Here is a 14279-nt window from a genome sequence, read left to right as displayed (position 1 = left end):
AACATGGTTCAAAGAATTAAAGGTAAAGGTTCAAAATCTGCCGTGCGCCATCTCAAAGATGGTGATAATTTAATTACTGACAAATGTCAAATTGCAAATAAAATTGGCGAAACTCTTGCCAAAAATTCTTCATCAGCAAATTATGTCCCTGAGTTTCAGAGATATCAGAAACAACAGGAGAAGACAAGCATTCATTTTGAATTGGATAACGGTGAGGACTATAATGAAATGTTTTCATTACATGAGCTATATACTGCTCTTGAACAAGCTCATGACACAGCAGCGGGTGATGACAATATTCACTATCAGCTGCTGAAACATTTGCCTGAACCATGTCTTGTCACACTTTTAGATATCTTTGACAAAATATGGACATCTGGAAACTTTCCTCCTTCCTTCCTTAATGCCATTGTAATCCCTATACCCATACCCAAATTACAGACCGATTTCTTTAACCAGCTGTGTCTGCCAAACCATGGAACGAATGGTAAATAACAGATTAATTTGCTATCTGGAAACCAATAACCTCATTACAAATATTCAGTGTGGTTTTCGGAAGAATAGAAGTACCATTGATCATTTGGTACGTTTAGAATCCTTTGTCAAAAATGCTATAGTAAATAAACAACATGCTGTATCGGTATTCTTTGATCTCGAGAAAACGTATGATACCACCTGGAAGCATGGCATTTTAAAGGATTTACATGATTTTGGGTTGAGAGGTCGTTTACCTCATTTTATATCACAGTTTTTAAAAGACAGACAGTTTCAAGCCCGAGTGGGTTCAACCCTGTCTGATCATTATAATCAGGATCAGGGTGTTCCACAAGGCAGTATATTGTCTGTCACATTATTTAGTATTAAGATAAACAGTTTACCCGAGGTTTTAAACGATTCCATTGATGGATCACTTTTTGTGGATGATTTTAATATTTCTTGTCGCGATAAAAATATGCATACTATTGAAAGACAGTTGCAGTTGTGTTTAAACAAAATAAATAAATGGTGTCCTGAAAACGGCTTTAAATTTTCTCAGTCTAAAACTAATTGTATACACCTTTGTAGAAAATATAAGCCACATGAGGACCCTGAACTATCTCCAAATGGCACTCCCATCAAAGTTGTAACGGAGGCCAAGTTCTTGGGACTTATTTTCGATTCTCATTTAACCTTCTTACCGCACATTAAATCCCTTAAAGCTAAATGCCTGAAGGCACTTGATTTGTTGAAAGTTGTTTCCAACTCAAAGTGGGGAGTGGATCAAACTACCCTCTTACACTTATATCGATCACTCGTCCGTTCAAAACTTGATTATGGCTCCATCGTATATGGTGGAGCCTGCAAAAGCAACCTTAACCTTCTTGATTCTATCCACCACCAAGGTCTAAGACTTTGCCTTGGGTCTTTTAGAACCTCCCCTGTTGATAGTCTCTACGCTGAGGCCGATGAACCATCTCTTACACAACGTCGTATAAAACTGTCTTTACAATACATTACTAAATTATATTCTAATGAATCTAACCCTGCCCATAACTGTGTTTTCAATCCGCTTTATGAGTATTTGTATAACAAAAAGTCTTCTCTTGTCCCGCCTCTAGGGCACAGAATTAAACCCTTTCTTTCTTCTGCCGGCATTGAGCTGGAAAGTATATCGCCTTCCCGTCTTTTTTCTTCTCCTCCTTGGCAACTGGTAAGACCACAAGTCGACCTACCATTAACTTCATTTAAAAAATCAGAAACGAATGAATTACAATATAAACAAGAATATAATCAATTAAAAACTAAATATAGCAATCATAAACCCTTATTTACAGATGGTTCCAAGGACGGTGGTGCAGTAGCTTGTGCCACTGTCATTGGATACAGAACAATATCTTCTAGAATTCCAGATAACAGCTCTATTTTTACTGCAGAAGCAAACGCCATATTAACAGCTCTTAAATATATTCAAAGACATCCTAAACGTAAACAATATATAATTTATTCAGACTGTCTTTCTTGCCTTCAGGCGATTAAAAATATTTCTTGTAAACATCCTATTTTAATAGAAATTATTGAATTGTACAATGATCTTGCTACTGGCCAATACGACATTGTCTTTTGTTGGTTACCCAGCCACGTTGGCATTTCTGGTAACACACTGGCTGACCTTGCTGCGAAAGCACTCACTTCTTATTCCATACACTGATTACAAAGTTTGCATTAGAACGTATATCCGTGATCTGATGCAGAAGAAGTGGGACACTCAAGTAGGTATCAATAAATTACATGAAATAAAACCGTATATTGGTTACACCTACTTGGGCTGTCAGTCCAGATTTGAAGAGGTCATTATGAGACGATGTCGTATTGGTCACACCAGATATACGCATAAATACCTTTTGAAAGGTGAGGATCCTCCATTTTGTATCCCTTGTGATGAAAGACTCACGGTCAAGCATGTCTTGCTTGACTGCGTGGAATATTCCATCACAAGGGATACCTATTTTAAATCACGTAGTATGAAGGACCTTTTTACTAATATCAGTTCTCATTTAATTATTGGATTTTTAAAAGAATTAGATTTATTAAATGAATTGTAAATAGATAATTTTTATTATTGGAAGTTTAAATTGGTAACTGTGCTTGTTAGTGGCCGTATCCTCAAAGGGGGTTGAAGTGCCGTAAAACTATTGTCCTCCTGAGAGGGTACGTAAGTCCACAAACATTCAAAGTAAATTCAAACTTTCCATGATTTTAATCGTAGAATAAGTGTCTTTTTACTGAATGGCTAGATTTCCCGAATTGCTGACGGCTGAGGGGATGATGTAAATCCAGCTAGGGTCCATGCAGGTAGCAAAGGTACTGTAAGTCCCCATGGTCCCTAGTATGGTGATCTACCTTCAGTTGTTAGCAATCTATAGCCCATTTTTATATTGTATTGTCCTCTATAGATAAATTGTTTTAGGTATAGTTACTAGTTTTGTATTCTACTCTGTGATATTCTAGTTGTTTTATTGTATTTCGTTGACACGTTTTATAATAGGCATATATTTCATTTCAGAATTAAATGTTCTCGTCACAATATGGTTGAGATACTGCCGATGTGACGGTAAATATTAACTCACTCACCCACTAAAAACATTCACGTGTCACATCATAATGGTGTTAGCTATCAACATTTTGGCTATTAAGTGTACTTTTATAAATAATATTTCTTAAGTACATATACCACACATGCATATGCCAATAAATATATTACCTACAAATTTCGTGGCAGAATCAATGCACCCCAAACAACCAAACCGTTCCTCATCTTTTTCTCCTCCAGCGATGCATATGTTCGTCTACCGCGCCCCATTGTACGTTTTTCTTGCCTCATACACGCCACCCGCAGTTACCGCCCCTGAACAAAACTAAGCCATTCAACTGCCTACCGCTAAATAAAGAAAAGTGACTTCCTGTCATTTATACTGTGAGAATAGGATATTACCTTGTTCCTGAACTAGAGCTCGTTGGACAATCAAATAGGCCCCAATGATATCATTGGCCGTCCAGAGAAACAAATTCCCCTTGGCAAGTTTGCGAAGAAAGCTTTAAGCACGTTCCCAGAATAGTTCTGTCCTTTGTGTAGTTTCTTACTGACTGTGAACCGAGGCTCACAATAGCATTGCATCAGTCTAAAAGTATTTCCGGATTAAAATTCAGTTTCAGTCATTGTAACACAGAATACAATGTCAAAATTATCTATGGAAAATAGAGCAATGTCCGGTACCGAATAGTTATGGTCAAATGGCACTTATTCATCTTGTTTCTCATTACAAACAGAAATTGATACACACAACAAACCCTTCAGTGTGAAAAATATTCATGTAAGGTGAGAGACATTTGACATCGGCAACTTCATAAATTACGCGGAACACTCATGTCGGGCAATGTCTCCAATTGGCGTCGGGGCATTCCGAGCAGTCGTTTTGGGCTGTCTTTGTGTTGAGGAAGTATTTAAAATTTTAAACTGTTTCCTCAATAATGTTACTGAAATTTGTTCCATTATATGCAATGTCTACGGCTCTTATATAAAATATTTCACGATGCTTCTGTACATACTGACAGTTTTCTAAGTATGTGTAAGAAATGAATGGACGTCAGTATAATGAAATTTCAAAAAGAATGAAAACAAAACAACATAAACACCCCAATTTCTAATACACACAACAAGGTGAAATTTGTAAGAACTATTATTTGCTCAGGGTAACCCTGATAATCGAGTTCTATTCAAAGCATATATATATATATATGAGAGTTTGTGAGTGTGTGTGTGTGTGTGTATGTGTGTATGTGTGTGTGTGAGAGAGTGTATAAACTCTCATCTGCGTTGCTGTACAGCCTCAATGACATTGCTATTTTTAGATACAAGGGTTGCTGCAACTTGTCGATAGTTTCTGTTGCGTGGAGCCTTTCCGAGGAGGAGCTTGTTTCCGAGAATAACATGCCCGATTTATTCAAAACGTAATTCTATCATAGCTTTAACTGTTTTTATTTGTTCTATATAAGGTACATAGTCGTACTAAATGTACTAGTTTTACTTTAAATATATAGATGAATCACAGTCATAATCGTCACATTTTGTAATGATTTTGTTGTTTTGATTCTTTGAATGATAACACAAGGCAGATACCAGCATATTCATACTCAGGATATTAAGAATTATTCAAGCAGCAAAGTATACCATAGCGACTGACTACACCTCAAACGAAGACTCACCCGGAGACGTAACAATTGGTTCTTGTACAGGTGTGGACACTGTATTAAAGCCAGATGTGTAATTCATGGGCAGTCGTGTATTAAACGTGTAGCTGGAACTATCTTTGTCTGAATAATTCATGGGCAGTGCGACGTTATGCCTGAGTGTATTATACGTGTAGTTGGAACTATTTTTGTCCGAGGAATGAGGTAATGAAATTTGTTGAATTCCGGTACTTTCTTTGAGTCATTCAGAGTTCCATTTTCCAACGGAAGATGAGTAATGGGTGGTACGTGGCCAAGTCTCCACAAATAAGTATTTGTGTCAGGGGCATAGCTACTATTATGAAAAAAAATATTTTTACTAAAAAGGTTGGGCAAGCCCTCATTCCTATCTATGCATATAGGTTTGCAACCTGCCGGGCGTACACGAGATATTTGGCTTGCTACGTGCCTGTTTTGTGTATGTACATGTATATGAAACTTTTCAAACTGTTTATGAAATGACATATTTAATGGAAACTCCAACGGATAATCCTAGGATAGATTTACACCTACGAAGTCAGAGTTAGACAAAAGGAATATCATGATGATATATTCCCTTCCGTTAAATGTGTATCTCATGTAACCTTTCCTCAGCCCCAAATAGATTTGTTTTGGACCGCATAGATCGTTTGGATGTAAACAACCATATTGAAGGCTCCTCGAATAAAAATAACATCTTCGACGTCCAGTTTCCTGCAAGTAGTAAGTATCAGGTATTACTAGGCTTTCATGGGGTAGGTCAAGAAGACGTCATTCTTTCCCAACCTGATTGTTTATTTACTTCCGTGTGTGGGACTTCCCACGAGGCGTGAAGGAAAACCTGTAGTTTTGTCGTGACGTACTCAAAATCAGGTGTAAACTGATTTACCAGGAGAACTGGGGTCGACACAGCAACATTATATTAATCGTTTGATTGGAGGAGACATTCATGGTGAAAACCCCACTCGTACCAATACGTCATGGTATTCATTTCTGAATGAAGATGATAGTTTGAAATTCATTTTATAGCGCTAACTACATCAGAACATTAATATGTTTCACGAGAAATGCCATCCTCAATCTTTCGTATGTACATATGTATCTGTAATCTCATTATTCTACGCTGGGACCGGTAACAGAGATTTCTAGGGATATTTATGACAAAAGATTTCAAATAATTTGAGTTTTTATTTCATTCAGCCTGTCTGAAGGAAATTGCTTATTCAGTACAAGGCAGCAGGTTTTGTATTTTCTGTCCTTCAGCTCTTAACTATGATATATGCTCGCGTTTATTGATTGAACTGAATTTGCATAGATGTGGAACAATGAATTGGTTTGCTCCGCGAAAGACTAAATATAAATTGTGCAGTATGTCGGAACATGTTGAATTGGTTGTTTGGTTGTTTAACGCAGAAATGTTACAGCTTACAGCTGTCTGAGGATTAAAGATATAAATCCATACCTGGCGAGAGATAACTATCGATGGAGGAACAGTCCAGTCTAACGAAACAAAAAGATATAATATGTAAATATATTTTTGGAAAACAATATGTGAATTGTGACATAGTGTGAAACTGTTACTGAATTCCGGTAGTGTAGATACTTATTAGATTTTTAGATTATTAGATTTAACCGAACCTACATGCTTTCAAGAGTTAAAGGTTTGCCTGAAGAGGTGACCTCTTTTTTAAAACATGAACAAATGCGTAGTAGAAAAATATTTTTTATGATTATAGTAATGATAATCCTGTGTTATGATGCGAACAGGGTCATCATTAATTTCCGAAACTGACACGATTGTTTTCATTCACAACTGAGCTATTCCTTTCACATCAGTGTTGTCAAAATAAGTTAATAAAAGTTAAACAAAGACATGACAATATTTATCCAACGAAACATTACCATGTAGATTGACTGCCAAAGAGGCAAGAAGACAATTTCTTACCAATTTTTGTCAGAGTGATCATAAGGGGCGTTGGCGTAGCCAAATTCTGTTATGAAACTTTTCAACAGCGCCCGTTTCAAACATCGGTTATTGGAATCATAGGCCTACATATTGATAATTATCATAATTTTTTCCTGACCCACAGTCATCAGTTACTACCAACAGATCGTACATTTCATCAGTTTGGGTATCATTCATATTAACCTGACGTTTGTAATGCCCTTTTAAACACACACACACACACACACACACACACAATGTTAGGCGATTATATTGCGTTTACTTACGCCGAAATGAAGTTCACACACAGCGGGCAGATTCGTTTTATTTTTTTTTCACCAATACGAGTTTCAGTTGTAGTATGCAGGAGTGACTGGTTAGTTAGAGGAGAAGTATTTAAAAGGACAACATCGTAGCCGTTGCTATTTCCAGTTTGGTATTGAATGCGAGCTGCATTTATATGTAGCCTGCTTATTTGAAGCAAATGGCAAAAGAGTGAGAGAATGTGGAGAATAACGCTTCATCTGAGGTTAATTACATCATTGCATTTGTAGAAGCCACAAGAAAAACAGAATTAGGGTTATCTCCCTCCATCGATTTGCATTCGCACAACATCGGTAATTTCCGCAGGATTCCATGTTACTCGAGATAACATTCTCGAATCGGCATTCTAACCCATTATTATTTTTAAATAGATACGTTTTCCTCCCTATATAATTTTCAAGCAATGATGAATAAATGTACAAACTATATTTTATTTCGGGTAATAACCTCGTAGCTCATATTTCCTAACAAATATTAGTTTCTCCTCCACAGTGGATGTTGGCATCGTGATGATATGCCTCCCCGCTATACCGTTCGGTGGGTAGAAGCGTCGTTCGACTGTCGTTCGCCCATTAGTATTTTTCGTTAACAGAGGACATATTGTGGGTAGTTTTATAGCATGCAATCATAGCAAAGTGATGGGAACTGGGAACTATGTCTAAATACGAAAAGGAGAATAAATTCACCACAGTGTCAGCACCAGAGGTGAAAATCAGTCACTGTGTTTACAGACTTGGCGATTAGATAATGCGGAAATCAAGATGGAAAAGACCTCAGAACAACAAAAGCAACAGCATCAAGAAAGCAGGGATCTTTGACCTTTAGAAGGTGGAAAGCTAACTCCAGAATGTATTCACAATTTGCATTTATTCATGATTCTTCAGGCACATGGGATACATCGATGATAATGGGTTCATTGAAACTCATCACTTTGGAAGAGGAGCCGATTAGACTCTTCGTTTGAGTTGAGTTTACAAGCTGAAATCCTTTCCTCTTTTGCTCCATCGTCGCCTTCAGTCTGTGAAACAGAGTATGATATCATTTCATTTATATCAGGACAATTTTCATTAGCTCTATCGCAAGCTGAAAATAGTATTCTTATTTAGATATAATCTAGGACTACCACTGTACACATATGACCGCTCTATTCATTCAGTTGACAACGCGTAAATTAAATATATGTTTTGAGATCCAGTGCAGTTGTCACACGAGTGGTAACTATGGTAACCAGCAACCAAACACATGTCATTGTCTTCCATTCCGATTGGATGAATGTTGTTTCACGCCTGCTGACAAGTAACAATTACTTCGTGAACGCCGTGAAATGAAACCCATAAGAATAAACAGTAGAAAATGGTTTAAAAGAGGAGACTAAAGGATTTGATGAAAGCATATCATTGTATCTCCGCTGCGTGAAGTCATTCACTGGATTATCTGCTACAGATTCAATTATAATATTTATTATACATCATATACATGGAATGTCGCCGAGTGTGGCGTAAACCAATAAACAAAGAAATAATGGTTAAGATGGCTCTCTGGGAAGCCCCATTTGACACACTAAATATGTGCAGTATTTTGACATTCCTGAGCCATAATTTATGTCTCGTTACTGGTAAACGGGGTGTAATTAATTCAGCAATTGTGTGACCTGAGGTAGGCAGGTAGATTGTTTTTGCATACCTCGGCATCACTGTTGAACATATACGAACCTGAGAAAGGTGAAACTGACAATAATGAAGGTAATTACTGCAGATAATACAGCAATCGCTGTTGGAAAATAAGAAGATATTGTCCATCTGTCACTGAAGGCTGTTGTCGCCTTGGCAACGTGTTGTGGCTCTGAAACAGGAACCATATAGTTCACGCACACTCCATTTGTTCAAATTAAACATATAGATACATGTGATGTGAACCCTTTACGTTTTAGTTTTATATAGTAAGCAACAATACAAAAACGGATTTGGACTAAAAATTATTTCACATCGTTAAAAATAGTATATAGTACATAGGTGACTTCAACATAAGAACCTGTGAAGATCCGGTTCAGAATTGATCTTCAGTAACCCATGCTTATCTTAAGAGGTGACTAATGGGAGTGGGTGGTCAGGCTCGTTAACATGTCACGAGTTTCCAGTTGCTCATGCTGTTGATCACTGGATTGTCTAGTACAGACTTGATTGCATACAGACCTCAGCCATATAGCTTGAAAATTGCTGAGTGCGGCGCAAAACTAAACGCACTCACCCACTCTTGTCAGTGCCTTACCTCGACTGCTGTGTGACATGTTGCTGGTGTGAACAGTGCGGGTGTTGTTAACGTGTGTCTGACGTAATGCTACAGGCATGTCCTTTTGCTGCAGGCTTAGGTCCATATTAACAGAGGAACTGTTCAAGCACACTCCAGTGTTTTTGTCACACTTCGAACATGGAAACGGACATCGTTCTAAGCATCCAGCTCCATAGAAACCTGCATTGTCCTACACAATCTCCTGTGTATCTGTCGCACTCAAGACACGGATATTTGCATCTAGTGCTACATGTTAACCCCCTCCACCCCAACACACACCCATCCGTACAGTTGATGGCTCGACCATTGGCCAGTAGGACACACCGTCCTTTCAAGCAGTGTCCCCTACAGCTCCGTCTACAGTCAGGCCCATAGAAGCCGCTCATACAGTCGGCACATTCCTCGGGACATTGATTTTCGGGACAGTAGTTGTTACAGCCAGCCTTCAAGACTCGGCGAGCTTCAGACACGCACTTGGTGTCACCTTCAACATATGACAGTACACTATTGCTCTGCTAATCACGTTTGATGTTGCACTAAATACATACAATTCGGTGTTAATACAAGCAATAGGACAAGAAGGACATATACAGAAACAGTACAGTACTGTGTACATATACGAAACAGCAAAAGAATCGCAACTTTCGAAAAAAATGAAATTTCATAAACGTTTAAACCTTCATTTTTATGTATTCTATTTAAAAACGACAAAACAAACCAACGTTGCCTTTCTTTTGCTGTCCAGTATATCTTGATAATATGGTGCAGTCCTGTTTCAAATATCTTTCTTGTACCTTTCCTATATTTACCGAGATAGCGATAAATAACATACAAGCAAAAACAAACTTCCGTTCAAGTGTAACGTTTGCAAAAAAAAGTAAATATTTCCGTGATATATTGCATGTCATGGAATGTTATTAAAATATAGTACACAGTAGTTAATATGAAGTAAAATATTTATGTAAAATATATTGGGTTATTTGTTTCTGTTTTTATATACAACACAGAGTGCAGGGTGTTCACTATTGCTTTAAAATTTATCCACCTAATACATATTTATTGCTTATCACTTGACGACGTATGAATTAATTTAACGTTATACACTTTGGAAATTTTTACTGACTTATCATGTCGCTACATGGTAAAAACAAGTATTATACCTTCAAGTGCTGACAAAATATATTGCCTCTAACAAAATTTAATATCACAGGTTGTTTGTTCCATTCAAGACTCATGCCCAGCCCACCCACTCAACCCATTATCCCGTGTATAATTCGAACAATTCGAGCTCTCCTATAAACAAAATGATCTTACCGTATTGGCCGAGCAGAATCACCGTCACCAGAGTGATAATAATCAGACTTGCCATTGGGTTGTGTCTGCTATATTCCATCTTGTCTGGAACAGAAATAAAACATACTCCTTAGTGAATCAGATCTAAATAACATTGCTGACACAGGGTGAGTGTTGAACATTCGGCTAAGTTGGTGTCAGGAGTGCGTAGTTTTTTGTGGCTGGATTTTTGACGGGCATAGTAAGGGGTTATCCGGCAAACAAATCACATGTCACTATCGTTACATTGGTATAAATTATAATTCATTTGAAACAAACATTATTACAGAGTTATGATGCCTAACACTCTCGTGAATGTATTTTAGAATAGTATTCAAAAGAGGAGTATGGGTATCTGGTTTTAGCATTATTCCAGCTACATATAGCTAGGTATGGCAGAAAAAAGCATTACTTCTAGAACGAGGCTCTAACTTCAGCGTGACCAACGCTTTAACCACCAGCTTTGTATTGATTTTATTACATAATTAATGGCAGTTTACAATGTTACAATGACATTAGTTATAGAATGGATTGTCCTGAAATCTGCAAACAAATGCCATTTGTAATTACTTGGATACGTTTAGTAAGTCACTTGCCTCAAACATACTCCACCTGATGTGTATATTCCCCATCAATGATACCCTTCCTAAATTGAAGACTCACATACCATTATACCAAATACCAGTATCATCACCGCACGGTGTAGCTGTGATCGTTGGTTGTGACATAAGAGGCGAGACTGCACCTGTGCATGATTGCACAGATAGAGTGTTTCCCCGGCAGAGCGAGATTTCTCGGAAAGCTATCATGACCTAATTCGCAAACACACATAGCTGTGGTATGAACATATGTCCAAAGCATAAGATTGTCATGTCTCTGATCGACATGAACAAAAGCGATAATAGGTACGTTCATTTTCTAAAGCCCTAATTGCGCAATATTCAAGTAAATTTATACTGCCTGTGTGGAGCCCTCCGTTCAGCTCACTTACCTTATGGGTGAGTAGTGACATAGACGTTTGGTATATATGTCTGATAGAGTATTCAACGTCGTCACCAGGTGTTTTCAACGATGGAAATCACAAGACCTACTCTGTCCGCCATCAGAGGCGGAACCATTTTGTATCTACAGTTCATCCTGACCTAGTGTTTCTACTTTCAGATTGGGCATTTTGCCTGAATGAGTATTTTGCCTGTACTGCGCAGTGGATTGGAGGTTGTAATGCATGAATCGTCGCAGACCACATCAATCGTGCTACCTTGATGTTGATATAGGTGCGTAAGTTGGCGAGTAATGTGTATCACAATCCTTGGAAAGGTTAGTAGGTAACTGTTTGTAATTTACCAGGTCGTCTACATATGAGAATGGCGAGTGGATAACAAACTCTTTGGCATTATCTCTTTTAAGATTGTGCAATATATCTTTATGGACAATTTGAACGAACGCCTTACATGATATGGATGTACAATGTATTTCCACATTTTTACGTTTCGACACAAGCACCGTCCCCAGTCAGACCCATAGAGGCCGCTGACACAATCAGTACGTTCCTCGGGAGACTGGTGTGTGCTGGGGCAGTAGTTCACGCAGCCTTCCTTCTTCAAGTTTCGTGCAGTTGTACGCTTACTGTCACCATAACATACAACATAAGAGCGAGTTAGATAGTTGGGATTTACTCCGCGGGGGACCCCAGTAATGGATTCCCACTTTGTACCCATGTGGGGAATCGAACCGGGGTCTTCGGCGTGACCAACGAACATTTGACCACTTGGCTAGCCCACGCCCGTTCAACATAAGTCAGGTCAGCTAAGTCACAATATGACAAGATCGATGCTAGTGATCATTTCCCTTTTAATTGTGTTATATTGTAAATAATGTACCTGATACTGGTAAATGTAACGTTTTAGGAAAGAATTAGATGTGCAAAAAGAAGTGAAGGTGGCAATGTGTCTAACGGCAAAATATAGATATAAAAGCGTTGGTCATAGTTTTACAAATGGAAAGTAAGTGAAACCATCTTCGCTGCACTGCTGTTTGCTGTTTTAATAGAGACTGTTTCAATGGCATATGTGTAAGGAAAGGAAGAGGGTAGATCTATATCTAGTACAACATATGGTATTGCAGTAAAAGGTACATTCACGAAGAGTTAAGTACAAGCACATTTCAACTACAAAGATTGTGTGCCTTACCGTGGTGTATCAGGAGAAAGATGTACACAGCAAAGAAGATTGTTGTTGGTAAACCTCGATGATGTCGTTTCCGACTTATTTTGTCTGTAGAAGAGAGATAACATTGTCATGTCTACAACCATCAAAAAATGTAAACGTCTTGACAGGATATACGTGTGCATTGACATGAAAACTAATGTTATTTTGATTTAAGGGATATAGGGTTATACCACTGGTCATTGATGTTTAGGGATCTCCCGAGTTTAGGGTTTGATATTTGGGTAGAGGCATAGATTACAAAATTTGTAATCTTGGTCTCAACATTTGGAAAGTTATACACGCACAGCCAGTTTTGTATTCAGGCATATTTTATTAGGATAAAAGATTAAATGGATTGGACATAAGCAGTCAAACATAAAACGTCCATTTCGTAATTTTGTATTCAAACATAGGACAAATGTTAATACTGGGGGTGAATCAGTATGGTTTTACGGCGCTTTTAGTAATATTTCAGCAATTTCTCGGCGGAGAACACCAGTAAACTTCAAACACTGTACCCATGTGGGGATTCTACCCCTGGTATTCGGCCCTTAGGTTACCCCACCGTACCTGCCTGAATACTGAGCATCAAAATACATGTCGGGGAGATACAGTTCTATACTACTAATAGTACTATTAGTTGTATCATTACCTACATTGTCACGAAAGATGTTTACATGTAGAATGAAATACTAGGTGTAAAAGAAGTATTACATACCTCTGAAAGGTTATAGTATATATGGTTATGAAATAGTGCTGGTCAAAGCGTTTCAAGAGTATTGATTCTATTCCTAAAGTTACAGTGATTAAAGTTAACTGATTTGGGTGGTAAAAGGCCATTCGCACAAGATTGTCAAATTATGAACAGTACATAGTTTTGTTGGTTAAGTCTTTAGAGTGTCTCCATACTACCTCATATACAATGTTATCCCAGACTACAAAAGTAGGTTTAACCTAAGATAATGTTGATGCATCGAATTCATAGATTTATTTGTAAAGAAATAGAAGTTTACACTAAGAAATATACTGTCAATATAGCCATGGATAGGTAGTGATTCAAGAATTTTGCCAGTGGTTAGTTGCAACAGAAGTGTCACCATGTAAGTGCCATCAGCATATAAGCGAGGTGAACTGTCTACATTATCCGTAAAGCCTTTCATGTTTACAATAGTTAGAAATGGACTCAGAACAGTGGGGTGCCCAAGCTGATGTGTATTTAAAAAGTGAATAGAATAACATTTACATCTACATTTTGTCGCCGCCTAGAAATGTAATCTGTCAGCCACGAAACCATATTTTTGAAGGAAAACCAAGTTTGTAACGGCGTTAGTACCTACACCGTACATTCACTGCACTAATGTTGAATATCCAAGTTGTTTTCCTTCATATTCATAACTTCTAAAATACCTCTCATTGAAATGCTTTCGAAGTTTATG

General features: G+C 37.8%; 1 protein-coding gene and 1 pseudogene across 5 annotated transcripts in view; one reads left to right on the top strand and one right to left on the bottom strand.

The window, feature by feature from the left end:
* LOC137290244 (uncharacterized) overlaps positions 1 to 14279 on the top strand; it is an 84504-nt gene that overhangs the window by 44223 nt on the left and 26002 nt on the right. The window contains exons 1-2 of one of the 5 annotated variants that reach the window (XM_067821005.1): positions 11394 to 11634; positions 11798 to 11910. The exons of 1 other annotated variant lie outside the window; for it this stretch is intronic. The gene's annotated coding sequence lies outside the window, so the exon portion shown is untranslated. Of the gene's footprint in view, positions 1 to 11393; positions 11635 to 11797; positions 11911 to 14279 lie in introns of those variants that run through there. 3 more of the 5 variants (XM_067821004.1, XM_067821008.1, XM_067821006.1) reach the window with 3 other exon arrangements.
* On the bottom strand, positions 7864 to 13365 carry LOC137292061 (multiple epidermal growth factor-like domains protein 10; annotated as a pseudogene).

The sequence above is a fragment of the Haliotis asinina genome, chromosome 7, assembly GCF_037392515.1.
Source record: "Haliotis asinina isolate JCU_RB_2024 chromosome 7, JCU_Hal_asi_v2, whole genome shotgun sequence".
Taxonomy (NCBI): domain Eukaryota; kingdom Metazoa; phylum Mollusca; class Gastropoda; order Lepetellida; family Haliotidae; genus Haliotis; species Haliotis asinina.
This window is presented reverse-complemented; position numbering and strand designations above follow the sequence as displayed.